Consider the following 13,508-nt stretch of genomic DNA (forward strand, 5'->3'; position numbering starts at 1 on the left):
CTGTGAAATCATAATTTGTATTAAGCAGTTAATTATCTATAATTTTTTGTCAGAATGACTACAACCATTGGCGTAAATCCCGGAGGGGCTAAACCCCCCCCCCCTCCCCAATGAAATGCCCCCCCCCCACCCCCCACCCCCTCTCTCTCTGAGGAGACCCGTTTATGCGTGCGAAATCGTAACTGTAAAATGGGAATGGAAAACGTTATACCTAGAGACCGGAAAAATTCGCGGGTTCAATATAGACTCCAATATCCTTTACACACTCGGGCAAATGCCACCTGTACATTGGCTGCTGACTTGTGAGTCGTCTCGACTGGGTGGCCTGTGATTCGACACTTCTATCAGTGAGGGTCTCTAATTGGCCCTTAGTCCTCCAGATTAACAGTGGGATAATGGCAGAAGCAGCACTAAGGTATAATTATTTGAATTTTAGCATAGCACGTAATGAACCCGCGAATTTTTTCGGTCTCTAGTTATAATGGTGAGGGGGGGGGAGGTGTCCCTACAGATTTTCGCCCGTGGCTACAACTGTGATCATACTGTCAGTGATAGTGTCAGTAGACAATAATTTATAGTCTTAAAAGAATCAACGTACAGTAAAATGAAAATAAAAATAACACAACTTAGTGTATTGAAAGATAGTATGCAAAATATAAATGAATGTTAACGTATAAATGTTAACGTTAACAAACTGAGCGGTCGCCATGTCCTCTGTACTGCAATCTAAGCGTGAGACAGACTTTAGAGGTTGGTTAATAGCTTGGAAGAAACTCGTGTTGGTTCAAGGTCACAATGGATTCGAAACACAGAATTGGAGAGACTCTTTGCTTCCATTACTCCGGACTTGTTAACCAAAGTGTGGGAAGAATTGGACTTTAGGTTGGATGTGTGCCGTATAACTAAAGTTGCACATATTGAACATATGTAAGGAAAACTAGGTTAGTTTACCTCAAATTTGATGCATAATTTGTAGAGACCGGATCCATCAGGGAGCAGTTACCCCTACTGATGATGGCGACTGCAATGTCGACCGAAAACGTCGGTGAATTATTCTTCCAAGGACGCGGTTACAACCCAGAAGCCAAGCTACTTCGGACGATGGCCGTGGAGAACCTGCGAACGTCATGGAACAACGTGAATCTTGCCGGTTACCGAGGTCGGGTGTCGCGCATCTGGCGAGTGCTGTTGTTCGCCGTGTACCTGGCGGGTTCCCGCGCGAGGTGTGGCTCCGTGCTGGAGACCGGAAAAAATGCGCGGATTTATTTCGTGATAGGCTAGAATAAAAATACGTTTGCCTTTTTACCGCATCACTAGACCTGCAGAATTCGCGGTTTCGATGGCCTTCAGGATAGACTGCACAGACCCCTGTACACTCGGGCAAATAACGCAAGTTCATTGGCTGCCGACTTGCAAGTCGTCTCAGCTGGTTTTTCTGTGATTCGATCCTTCTTTAGTTGAGGGTTTATAACTGGTTGAGATTCGTCCAGATGAACAGTAAGCCAATAGCAAAATTATCTAAGAGCTATATGTTTGAATTCTAGCCTAACACCGGATGAATCCGCGAATTTTGCAGGTCTCTGCGCATCAGTGATTGGGCCACAGTTTATCTGAATGACACTCGGCCGATGGAAAAACCTTCAACAAAAGAAGTATCGAATCACTAGCGACCCAGTTAACAGGTGTCACGAGTCAGTAAGCCAATGAGCAGATGTCATTTTTCCCGCGTGTGTAGAGGATCATGGAGTCTATCCCACAGGTCATTGAAATGGCGAATTTTCCCGGTGTCTAGTCCGCGCTGATGTTCGCCCGGCGGGTGACGTCACGACCACACCTCGGCGCCTCTCAAGAGCCACAGCTAGCACACACGCCTCGAGGGCGTGGCCTTATCTCCGCGAGCCGCCGAGCTTTGTACCGGCGATAAGCCGGCGGCGGCCGCGCCACACGGCCCCCGCACTCTACTTACTACACGCCCCTGGACCCAGGATCAGACACGGGCCTAGGGTTACCAGACGTCCGGCAAAAGGAGGACATGTCCTCCTTTTTATGTATTTTTTTGCGTCCGGCCAGATTTTCCTTAATGCTCCAAAATGTCCGGCTTTTTTATGAAGTGAGATAATTCCTGCAGTTACACTCTGAGTAAAGCGCGCGCTGTCCGCAGAGTCATCCCACTAAAAAGTAGTTCTATGACAGCTTTACAGGTAGCAGCACATGCAGATGCACGTGTTTTTAATATGCTGTATAAGCGTAGTTTGTTTGATTCTTTATACTGAAACTGTATTAAATGCCAAAACATTGTAAAATATCGTACTCCATTGTAATTAATTCATGGCTTTTTATAAACAATATATTGTCCTCCTTTTTAGTGAAATGTCCTTCATTTTCAAGGTGAATGTCCTCCTTTTTTGTTATCAGTGTCTGGTAACCCTACACGGGCCCTACTATTTTACAGCCGCGTGCTAGATTATAACTGCGTGGTTATTTATTTACCTACACTCTTTTTGACGTGACAACGTCTTCTAATAAATAGAGACCTGAAAGATTCGCGAATTTATTTCGTGTTATGCTAAAATTCAAATAATTATACCTTCTGACATTGGTTCACTGTTAATCTGGAGGACTAAGGGCCAATTAGAGACCCTCACTCATAGAAGTGTCGAATCACAGGCCACCCAGTCGAGACGACTCACAAGTCAGCAGCCAATGAACAGTTGGCATTTGCCCGAGTGTGTAGAGGATATTGGAGTCTATCCTGAAGGTCATTGAACCCGCGAATGTTTCCGGTCTCTTCTAATAAGTCGATGAACGCCGGCTGCACGCACGAAAAAGTGTCCCGTTACGCACATTGTCCCGTTACGCTATGTCCCGTTAAGCTCATTGTACGCTTGCGCCGCATCTATCTCTCTTCCACTCGACTGGAGCAACTATCGATTTGACTTTTTCGAGGCACATTAAACTTGAAACACTCCCATTCGTTTCCTACTTTTCCTATCATCGTCCTATCCTTAACAGAATAACACAGATTGGAAGAAGTTAAATAGCAAACACGTATAAAAGTTATACCTAGTTAAAATAATATATTTGTTAAAGTAATAAACATATTTGAATTAATGAGTGTAAATAAAAGTAAAGTTATCATTTAAATTGTAGATTTCACTTCACTCCTTCTTTATATCCATACAAAATAGCGATTATTCAATAAAAATGATTCAATTTTATTCATAAAAGTATCCAATCATTTCATCAATGTTTTGTTATGACGTGGTCACGTTAAATTATCGTCCGTAAACCGACTTTACAGACTACCGATGTTTTTATACTATGAAATGTTATAGCTGTGGCATGCCGTGCTGCGAGCCACTGCTTGCAGAGGCTCGCAGAGGCTCCGGGCTGCGAGCGGACGAGCCGCCGAGAGAGGCCGCCAGAGGCGCTGGCGGCGCGGCCTTGACGGAGCCACTCCACTGCGCAGGCGCGCATTACCATTTACAATGCGGGCATGACGTTTCCGGAAGTGCGCACATCGCCCACTTCCTGCTCGGGCTCGCCTGGCAGCACACTCGGGCGCTACACGCTGTGGCGAGCAGCGATCAGGGAAGCACACTGACGGACCATTAGTAGAGACCGGAAAAATATCTGCGATTTCAATGACCTGTAGGATAGACTCCATGATCCTCTATGCACGCGGGAAAAATGACATCTGCTCATTGGCCTACTGACTCGTGACACCTGTTAGGGATCGTCCATTAATCACGTGAGGCTCAAAAAGAGGGGGGGGGGGGGGTGTTGGGAAAAATCACGAAATATCGGAAAGGGGGGGGGGTGTAGAGAGATATCACGTGTATTTATTTTTTCGTACGATTTCTACTAAACCGAAAAGCGACGCGTGACCTTGACTCGCCGTAGCCAGGCAACAATATCCCCGCCCGCCGCAACATGAACCACCCGGCTCGGCTTGCCAATCGCCAGTAGAGGTGTAAAAGTAACGAAAAAATGTGTACCCGTATGTATTCGTTACTATAACAATCAGTACTCGTTATTTTCGTATCGTTACTCGTTACTTCTGATACCGCATAACATGGCACATGCTATAACAGCAACGAATCGAGTCGTATTTCGTACGCGTACAGTATGACGTCGCGTAAATAAAATAAATCGAATATAAACAATTAAAAATATTTGATAATTAACAGCTTTTGTTAACCAAGAAACAATTAAATCTCATTAGAGCGGCTTTATTATAATATATATTTTAATATAAGAACATAAAACGTGAAAATACGCGATAATAAAAAACAAAAACATACATATTTATAATTTGTAAAAAATTCTTTCTTACGTTGTTTCTGTTCGAATCTAAAACTTTGTCTACACACACAATACCTTTAATAAACAGTAAAAAACTTGGACGACGAATTTCCAAATTATACTTTTATTAATAAACAAACATCGTTCTTTGTAACGAATAAGCGCGCGCATGCGTAAACCATACGAATGATGCGAGTAACGAAATGCATTCGTGTGTAACGTTTCGTTACTCGTTACTAGATGCCGCACCCGTTACTCAGTAACGAATACATACGGTTTGCTACAGCTCTAATCGCCAGTAAGACTGTGATTTTGGCGCCGAATACATGCGTAAATCACATATAAGCCTTTCCTTTATTATTTTTATGCCAGTGAGAATAAACCTGCAACCTTAATGTGTGTCTGGACATTTTTATCACTGTGCTTAATTTTCCAGGATTAAATTAGATTATACCTATATTTAAAGATAATATTCTTAAATTTTTAAAAAATATTTTGTACCAAAAAAATACACCTGATTTATTGGGGGGGGGGGGGGTGTTAGTCTGAAACCTCACCACAAATCACTAGGGGGGAGGGGGGGTTAAAAATTTGCTTAAAAAAACATCACGTGATTAATGGACGACCCCTTAACTGGGACGCTAGTGATTCGATACTTCTTTTGTTTAAGGTTTTTTCATTGGCCGAGTGTCATTCAGATAAAACTGTTGCCCAATCACTGATGCGGTAAAAAAAAAAGTCAAACGTTTTTGGATTCTAGCCTATCGCGAAAGGAATCCGCGAATTTTTCCGGTCTCTAACCATTAGCCGGTAGCTGGCAGCAATGGCGGCTTCAGGATGACTTTTCGGGAGGGGCTCTCGCACAAAAAAAAAAAGGTCGTAGTTGCAAAAAATGAAAGTGGTCAGATATTGGCCTTGGAATATCATTTACAAATTACAGGTTTCAAATACAGAACCTTAGTAGCTCCATGCAACTTTTGATGAGATAAAAGTTTAACATGTGAAATTAAATATTTAAGTAAACATGAATATGCACTAATCAATAAAATTAGTCTCGGGAGGGGCTATCGCCCCCACCGCCCCCCTTCTGGAGCCGCGCTTGGCTGGCAGTCGACTCGCGCACAGTCTGCGAGAATTGTGATCCAATCGTCATACACGTACAAAGGTATGATGCACGCAGTCTACGTTGCGACCAAAAAATTTTCCGCAAAAATTCAGGGATCCCTAATTTTAAGGTGAACGTGTTTTCAACAGTGAACAAAACCCCTGAACTGATCTCCACGGGAACCTGGTTCAGACATTGTAATGTGGGTACGGGGACGCACCACAACGCCGAAATACCACAACGCCGAACGTACAATAACGCCGAAAACCATAACGCCGAATGCCAAATTGACTACAACGCCGACAGCTAAAAAAACTGCTGTGTACCACAACGCCGAATCACCACAACGCCGAAAAATTTCATTGCAGGACTGCCACAAAGGTAAGGTTAGGTTAGGTTAGGCTAGGTTAGGGTAACCTAGGTTAGGTTAGGTACACAAATTCATTCAGTTGTTTTTCATTTTGCTCCTGTGGCCCCCCTCCCCGCAGCAACATTGTTCGGCGTTACTGTATTTCGGCGTTGTGGTATTTCGGCGTTGTGGGTACGTGTACCCGGAGCCGGGGTACGTCTGGCAACGCTGCACTCTGGACGGGAAGTACCCAAGGAGAGCCAGTGTAGTCTGGAGGCTGCAGCCTTCGCCGCGCTGAGTAGCGCTTCCTGCCGACTCCGACACGAACCACTCTGCGTCGATTCGGTCGGGACACCGCGTACAAGTGAAACTTCACCGGTAGAACGATAGGAAAGTTATAGGTAGAGACCGGAAAAATTCGCGATTTCAATGACCTATAGGATAGACTCCATGATCCTCTACGCATGCGGGAAAATTACATCTGCTCATTGGCTACTGACTCGTGACACCTGTTAACTGAGACACTAGTGATTCGATACTTCTTTTGTTAAAGGTTTTTCATTGGCCGAGTGTCATTCGAATAAACTGTGGCCCAATCACTGATGCAGTAAAAAGGCAAACGTTTTTGGATTATAGACTATCACGAAATGAATCGGCGAATTTTTCAGGTATCTAGTTATAGGATAATAGACTACCAGTATACACGTGTGCTATAATTAGGGACCAGAAAAATTCGCGGGTTCAATGACCTGCAGGACGAACTCCATAGTTCTACGTACACTCGGTCAAATGTGACCCACTCGTTGGCTGCTGTCTTATGAGACGTCCCAACGTAGCACCCTGTGATTCGATACAGCTTTGGTTGGGTGTTTCTCATTGGCCCAGAGTCATCCAGGTGAGTTGTGAGCCAATAGCAGTGGCAGCATTGAGGTATAACTATTTGTATTTTAGCTTATCGCGAAATGAACTCGCGAATTTTTCCGGTCGCTAGCTATAATGCATTGTGCTATAATGCAATCTTGCCATCGAAAGCTGCAACATTCAACCTGTGTTTCAGCAATTAATTTGGCAGCTTAAATACGATTCATCTATTCGCGTTGTAATTTTAGTTACCACATGAGCGTTACACAATTGCCGCCAATAAAACTCAGACAGCTGAATACTCTTTTATCGAATGAACCTGTTACTGATAAGCTAGTTAGATACTACAAAACATGTGTGTTTCATTAGTGTATTACGTCATAATACTCAGTTGTCAAAGTCTTAAGAATTCATTGCAACATATGTCATAAAAATAAAAACTCACCTTTCTCGAACAGAGTGTATGTGTAGGCTTCAATGCAGTGAGTGTTTGATATTTCTTTAAAAGTGCAGTTAAATATTACCTTTATAGACCCGAAAATATAGCAGATATATCTGGTGTCAAGCTGAAAATCACATTCCTGTGTAAACACTTCCCAAAAATCCGGAGACGCAAAAATTTCGCGGATTCTTTTGTTCGCGAAGTAGAATCCTAACATTCATATCTTGGCATCTGTTTGATAATTGGATCACAATTCTCTCGCCACTCCCCTCTATAACTGTGAGCCAGTCAACTTTCAGCCAGCGGTGGAGTAGCAGATTCTTGTAGATCCACTTGAAGTTGCATTGCGAAACCAGTTAATAGGAAAGCCATTTGGGTAGAGTGTACATAGGACTTTTGAATTTTTTGCCCGGCACCAAAGGTATTCGTGAAATTTCCGTACCTCTACAAATGTGCCTTCCCGTTGTATGCTTTTTTTTTAACCGTCAATACGTGTTTCAGTCACCTCACAAATGGCTGGCAGTTGACTGCCCTGCAGTCGTTCAGGGGAGTGTTTAGAGAATTAAACGAGATCAAACCCTCAAACAAATACACAAGTATGAATGTTTGCAGTCTACGTTGCGAAATTTCCGAGTTTCTTCATAAATGACTAGAGACCGGAAAAAAATTAGCGGACTCTATTCGTGTTGTGCTGGAATTCAAATAATTATTATAGCTTTGAGTTTTTTTTTTTTTTTTTTTTTTTTTTTTTTTTTTTTTTTGCTATTAGCCCAGTGTTCGTCTTCACGGCTCTAGACCAATGAGAAACCCTCAACCAAAGAAGTATCGAATCACATGCAAAACCAGTAGAGACGACTCGCAGGTCAGCAGCCAATGAACTGGTGTTATTTTCTTTAGTATATATATATAGGACTGTGTAGTCTATCCTGAAGGTAATCGAAACCGCGAATTTTTCCGGTCCCTATAAATGACCTTTTATCATTGGATCACGATGCATACGACACGCCCTAAAGGACTACTAGAAACCAATGACAAAACCATTCACGTTGACACCTGAATGAATCACGTGCTACCCGGAAGAACGTGAAATGTAATTCGGCAGCAAGCATCACATCACATCGACGATTACCCACGTCTTTGTAGCTTCCTGCCTGACGCATGAAGAACAACGTAAATCTGCATGTTTCAAGTAACGAGTCTGCGACTTCTAAATTCGAGCTGATCGTAACAAGAGACGGCCAGGACTCGTCAGATTTTGAACACTCGACGGGTAAATCATGTACACTTAACTAGAGTCATGTTGTAAACTTTATCAAGTAAACATGGCGGGAAGTGCTAAATATGAACCACTATATTATACATAATATAGTACATCTACAATTGCAGTGATCCATATTGTTCCCGACGGACACCTATCGCTAGGGACAGGAAAAATTCGCGGGTTCAATGACCTCCAGGATGAACTTTAGAGTTCTACATACACTCGGTCAAATGCCACCCTCTCATTTACTGTCTTGTGAGGGTGTCCCCGGAAAAATTCTCGGGTTAATTGACCTCCAGGATAGGCTCCAATATCCTCTGCACACTCGGGCAAATGCCAACTGTTCATTGGCTGCTGACTTGTGATTCGTCTCGACTGGGTGGCCTGTGATTCGACACTTCTATGAGTGAGGGTCTCTAATTGGCCCTCAGTCCTCCAGATTGACAGTGAACCAATGACAGAAGCAGCACTTAGGTAAAAATTATTTGAATTTTAGCATAACACGAAATGAATCCGCGAATTTTTTCAGGTCTCTACCAACGTAGCGGCCTGAGATTCGATACAGCTCCTGTTCAGTGTTCCTCACTGGCCCAGGGTCATCCAGGTGAGTTGTGAGCCAATAGCAGAGGCAGCACTGAGGTATATATATGTGAATTTTAAGGCTGTCGTGAAATGAATCCGAGAATTTTTCCGGGTCTGTACTTATCGCTGATTGGTCCACGTGACCCTCTGACGTCGCCATGCGTGGTGCGGGCGATGGTCCGAACTCAATGGCCAACTTGAACTTTCTGTCCGATCCGTGTCCTTTGGTAGCGTAGAAGAAGAACACTCGTGATATTTGCTGTTACCTGTTTCCGTTTCAGAGAGGTAAACAAAAAATAACGGACGGTGTGGTGGGAAACAAAGAAGATACCAATTTATTTACTAGTATTTACTTAAAATATAAAATATTATTGAACCCAAATTTCCCAATTAAAATGATATACAAGACCTAGCCGCATACTCGTTTACAATGTATGGAAAAATAAACAAAAACAATCGAAAAACATTTATTTTTGGCGCTGTATATGTGATAAGCGCGGCACTCGGTATTTCCAGCGCGGTATAGCCTCTAAGCGCAAGGCTCTGAACTGGCGCGCAGTCTTCTCGTCTTCAAAGGATAACTGTGAAATTTGAGCGGTGACCGTAACATTATATGGCCGAGAAATGAAGATAAAGGTGTAATGCAAGTCCTTTAAGTGCTTTCAAGAATCTGTACCGGTTGTTTTACGCCTAAAAATTAATCTGAAAACACGCGTTTTAGCCATTTTAACTCTTCTAAAAAAATGCAGTTTAAAAAAACTTAATCCGAAATCAAAAGTTCTTTTCGGCCCTCAGCGAACTCTAAACTACTTTTCGTAAGCAGATCACACTCGGATATCTTTGAGTAGTTTTGAAATCGCGTTGTTTTTCCTGAAGCTCTGCGCACCGTGTGTGTGCCCGGGAGGGCGGAGCAGACTCGTCACGCACGGATGGTTACATAGGCTGCGGTGCGTTTTCAGCTCATCTGATGTTTCAATCCTTCCTTGGGTGTCAAAATACAAAATAGCATATTCTTGTGAGTGGCTGTTCTTATGGGCGGGCAATCACACACTTCCCATAACCCCCCAATACTAAAAATAGCTGGATATATCAAAACCTTTCTTTTTAAGACCTCAGAAATACGTTAAAATGGCCTAAAGGGCAATTACATTTTTTTTTAAATCTTACTCATTCCATACCAAGGAACCTCTCCCCCCCCCCCCCAAAAAAAAATCGCGTCACCCAAAAGCCAAAATTCGAAATTGTGTACGTCCCCGATCCAAGTTTGTTAAAAATTACTATTCTTTCGGCAGTGACGCCAATAAAACGTTAAGTTGATGACTGTTTCTTAATGCGTGAACCATTCGTACCTCTCGATAAAATATATTTAACACTTTTAACGGTTTGAATTAAATTTGTATTTAAACATCTTTAAAAATGTGTTCCTAATAACCAATAAGTTTAGGAAAATTTGTATTTCAAGGTGGAAAATGGTGCTATTTAAGCAGTTTTATTATCTAAAAATTGATTACACAGCACTTTCTTTGCCCCCGTTTGCCCCCACTTCAAGGTTTCAGAAGGGGGGAGGAGCAAAATACCCTTCCCCCCCCCCCCCTGTTGTTGCGCCACTGCTCTCAATGGAAACGTGTATTGGACTACTGTTACTGGAGGTTTATGAAACGCGTTAATTACTTAATTAACAATTTATTCAGAACTAGGCAATGGGTGGCAAACTTTGATTCGTAGAACAAAATTTAAATTTGAATCACTTATGGTAGCAATCTTTAGGATTTAAAAAGGATCTAAAATATGTGCTTTCTTTTGAAATATATGAGTTTAAGAAATATAATTACATTCCAGAATGTTATTTGGCAATTATGAGCACTATGCTGCAGTATTGGATACAGAATTTTTTTTTCGGGAATGGCAATTTTAAAGAAAAAAAAGGACGTGTGTACTAAAAAACTTGCATTACTATTGACACTACCACACTGACATATATGGGCCTACAGTAGTAGACTTAGGAAACATGGCCTCTCACACAGTAACATACTGTCCACACTAGTATTGTGCCAATTTTTTCATACCTTGGAAAAAAAGGGGGGGGGGGGGTTATATATCCACTTATCTCCTTGCGTCCGATACTGCTATGGAACATTATTTGGATTTTTGTCAAAGATAACTATAAAAAATCAATAAATTACCTGGGGCAGGGAAACAGAATTTAAGTAAAAGCAGCTTAATTTGATCAAATCTGTAAAATTACAGTTACTGAGAACAAAATGCAAAACGTTTTGCCAGAAAAAAATATTATGGAATGCAAGTAAAAAAAATTAATTGGCTTTGAGGAAATTATACCCTTTTTAGTTAAAACTATCAACGTTTTGTTTATTATGGAATTATATAACACTGAAAATGAAGAACGAATCTATATTTGTACCTAATGTTTATGCAGTTGCAAACATAATAATTAAGTACGCCAAAGTTTTAAATCATCGTGTTATAGGCTACCGCAATTTCCCTACCAAAAAAATGGTTTTATTTATTTCACGAAGCGATTCATTTCACAGAATCACCGTACATTGCTAAGTGCCAAAAGAACAAAAAAAACATAGTTGAATAAACATAAGGATATTGTATGTTATTTAAATCGTAGCATTAAAAAAAAATATATTGTATCGCTGATAGAACTTAAAAAAAACTCAAATCAACTTTTTTTATAATTATTTTACATTCCGCACATTTATGGCAATACCGACGGAAAACGAAACACGAATAACAACGTTAAAATGTTTTAAAAACCCTTTTTTTCTTCTATATTTCTTTTTTTAAATATAAACTAAGATTCACTTTATAAAAAATTACAATAAGTAATCCCGTACAATAGCGTCCGACGCGACGGTAAGAATTTAATCAAACCAGAGGAGCTCTGTGAACGGATATTTTTTTTATTTTTAATTATTCTGAACATAATTTGTTTAATAGAAGCTATCTTCTATTAAGAATGTTGCATGTTGCATTTAATCCGAAAGTCAAATCACTTTAATAACAAGATTTTTTTTTTTTTTTCAAAACTTTTTAGCTGTGGTATGTACATATTTTAAAGAAAATTCGACTTGTGTGCAAATAAATATATATATAAACGTTAAAAGTTACGATACTTGGCCCAAGGTTGTCGCGAGACACGAACAGTTGGCGGGCCTGCAGGGATTTCCGGCCCGGCGGTGTTGCACGCACTTGCGACGCACCTGTACCGGACCCTACCTGTTGGCCCTCCGGCTGTTTCGCGGGGGAAGGCTGTCGGAAACAAGTGGAAGAGGGGTAGTAAGGGGGGTCGCTCATTCCTGCGATACTGCCTACTAGCGGCTGAAAGATCCTCGCCCTTGTTTACCACGACTCTCACGACCAACAAACACACCTAACAACGATCCACGGACAACAGAACAAACCTCAGTTGAACAAACATTAACGTTTTCGAAAAATCCCAGTAATTCGTTTGAATCAATTCTTATAACGACAACCCTGTTTACATACTTAAAAAAAATAAACATTTTTTTTTTTTTTTTAACTTTAGGAATAAAACGTAACTATTGTTAAAAACGAAAAATAATAATAAAAATTATTACTCACCCTTGAAGATCGAAAGGTAACCGTCAGTGTACTCCGTAAAAGCAGTTTATGTTTTTGTTTTTGTTTTTTTTTGTTTTTTTGTCCTGTCCGGAACACTCACGACACACAAACACGCGACGAATAAATAATTATTACTCGTTGGAAGTTGTTGAAATCACAGTTCGTCGTCGATGTGGGCGAATTCAGTCTTCTTGTCTGATCCATGTAGCACCACAAACGTCGTAACAAAAAAAAAAAAAAGTTCGGAAAGGAAGGAAGGAAGGGAATGGGAATGGGAAAAACAAAAACTAAAACAACAGCAGGAGTACCACCACACGCACGGATCCCATCGAGAGCTTCAACGTCCTGGACCGCTACGCGCCGTCCGGGGGGGACAGGTGACGACGGGAACACTCGCACAAACGCCACAGACGCCTGCTCCGTGCGACTGCGCAGAGTGCTCTGAGTCGACACTCGACGGTCGAGTGCCCCCGCGCGACGTCGACGTACACAAAAGAAGAAGAAGAAGTAGTAGTAGGAGTGAGGAAAATAAAAAAGAAGAAAACAACCTCGCGGCGGACGCGAAGTGCTGGCGAGGAAGTTGAAACTGTAGTTCGCGTCGCTCCCGCCGCCACCTTGCGCTGCGGTCGCGAGCGCTAGTGTCGTCCTCTCTCCCCTCTCCTGCTCCTCCTCCCCTCCTTCCCCCTCCTCTTCTACCCAGGGCCGGGGCACAGGCTGTAGGATATCCGCCTGCCCCCCCCCCCTGCCCGCTCACTTCCCCTACCCCCCTCCCCCCTCGCCGTCGGTCCTCGTGCAAGAAGCAGGAAGCTCCGCGCCTGTATAATGGCAACTGTACAGCCTTTACCAAAACTTCATTAGACCGCCCCCGTGCGCGCGCGTCAAATTTTGCACGCGCCCTCGCCGGGGGATCGATACGCTTTAAACACTGCGACTCTTTGCTGGCGATGTACGACATCGGAAGTGAGGCGGGTAGCTATTTGTGAAGATGACGCAC

General features: G+C 42.3%; 1 protein-coding gene across 1 annotated transcript in view; it reads right to left on the bottom strand.

Moving 5' to 3' along the window:
• The window catches only part of LOC134538823 (ets DNA-binding protein pokkuri), a 115,806-nt gene extending 102,678 nt beyond the window's left edge, over positions 1-13,128 (bottom strand). Inside the window, exon 1 of the mRNA XM_063380337.1 lies at positions 12,515-13,128. The gene's annotated coding sequence lies outside the window, so the exon portion shown is untranslated. The remainder of the gene's footprint in view (positions 1-12,514) is intronic.
• Between the last annotated feature and the right edge of the window lie 380 nt (positions 13,129-13,508).

The sequence above is a fragment of the Bacillus rossius genome, chromosome 14 (genome assembly GCF_032445375.1).
Source record: "Bacillus rossius redtenbacheri isolate Brsri chromosome 14, Brsri_v3, whole genome shotgun sequence".
Lineage (NCBI taxonomy): Eukaryota > Metazoa > Arthropoda > Insecta > Phasmatodea > Bacillidae > Bacillus > Bacillus rossius.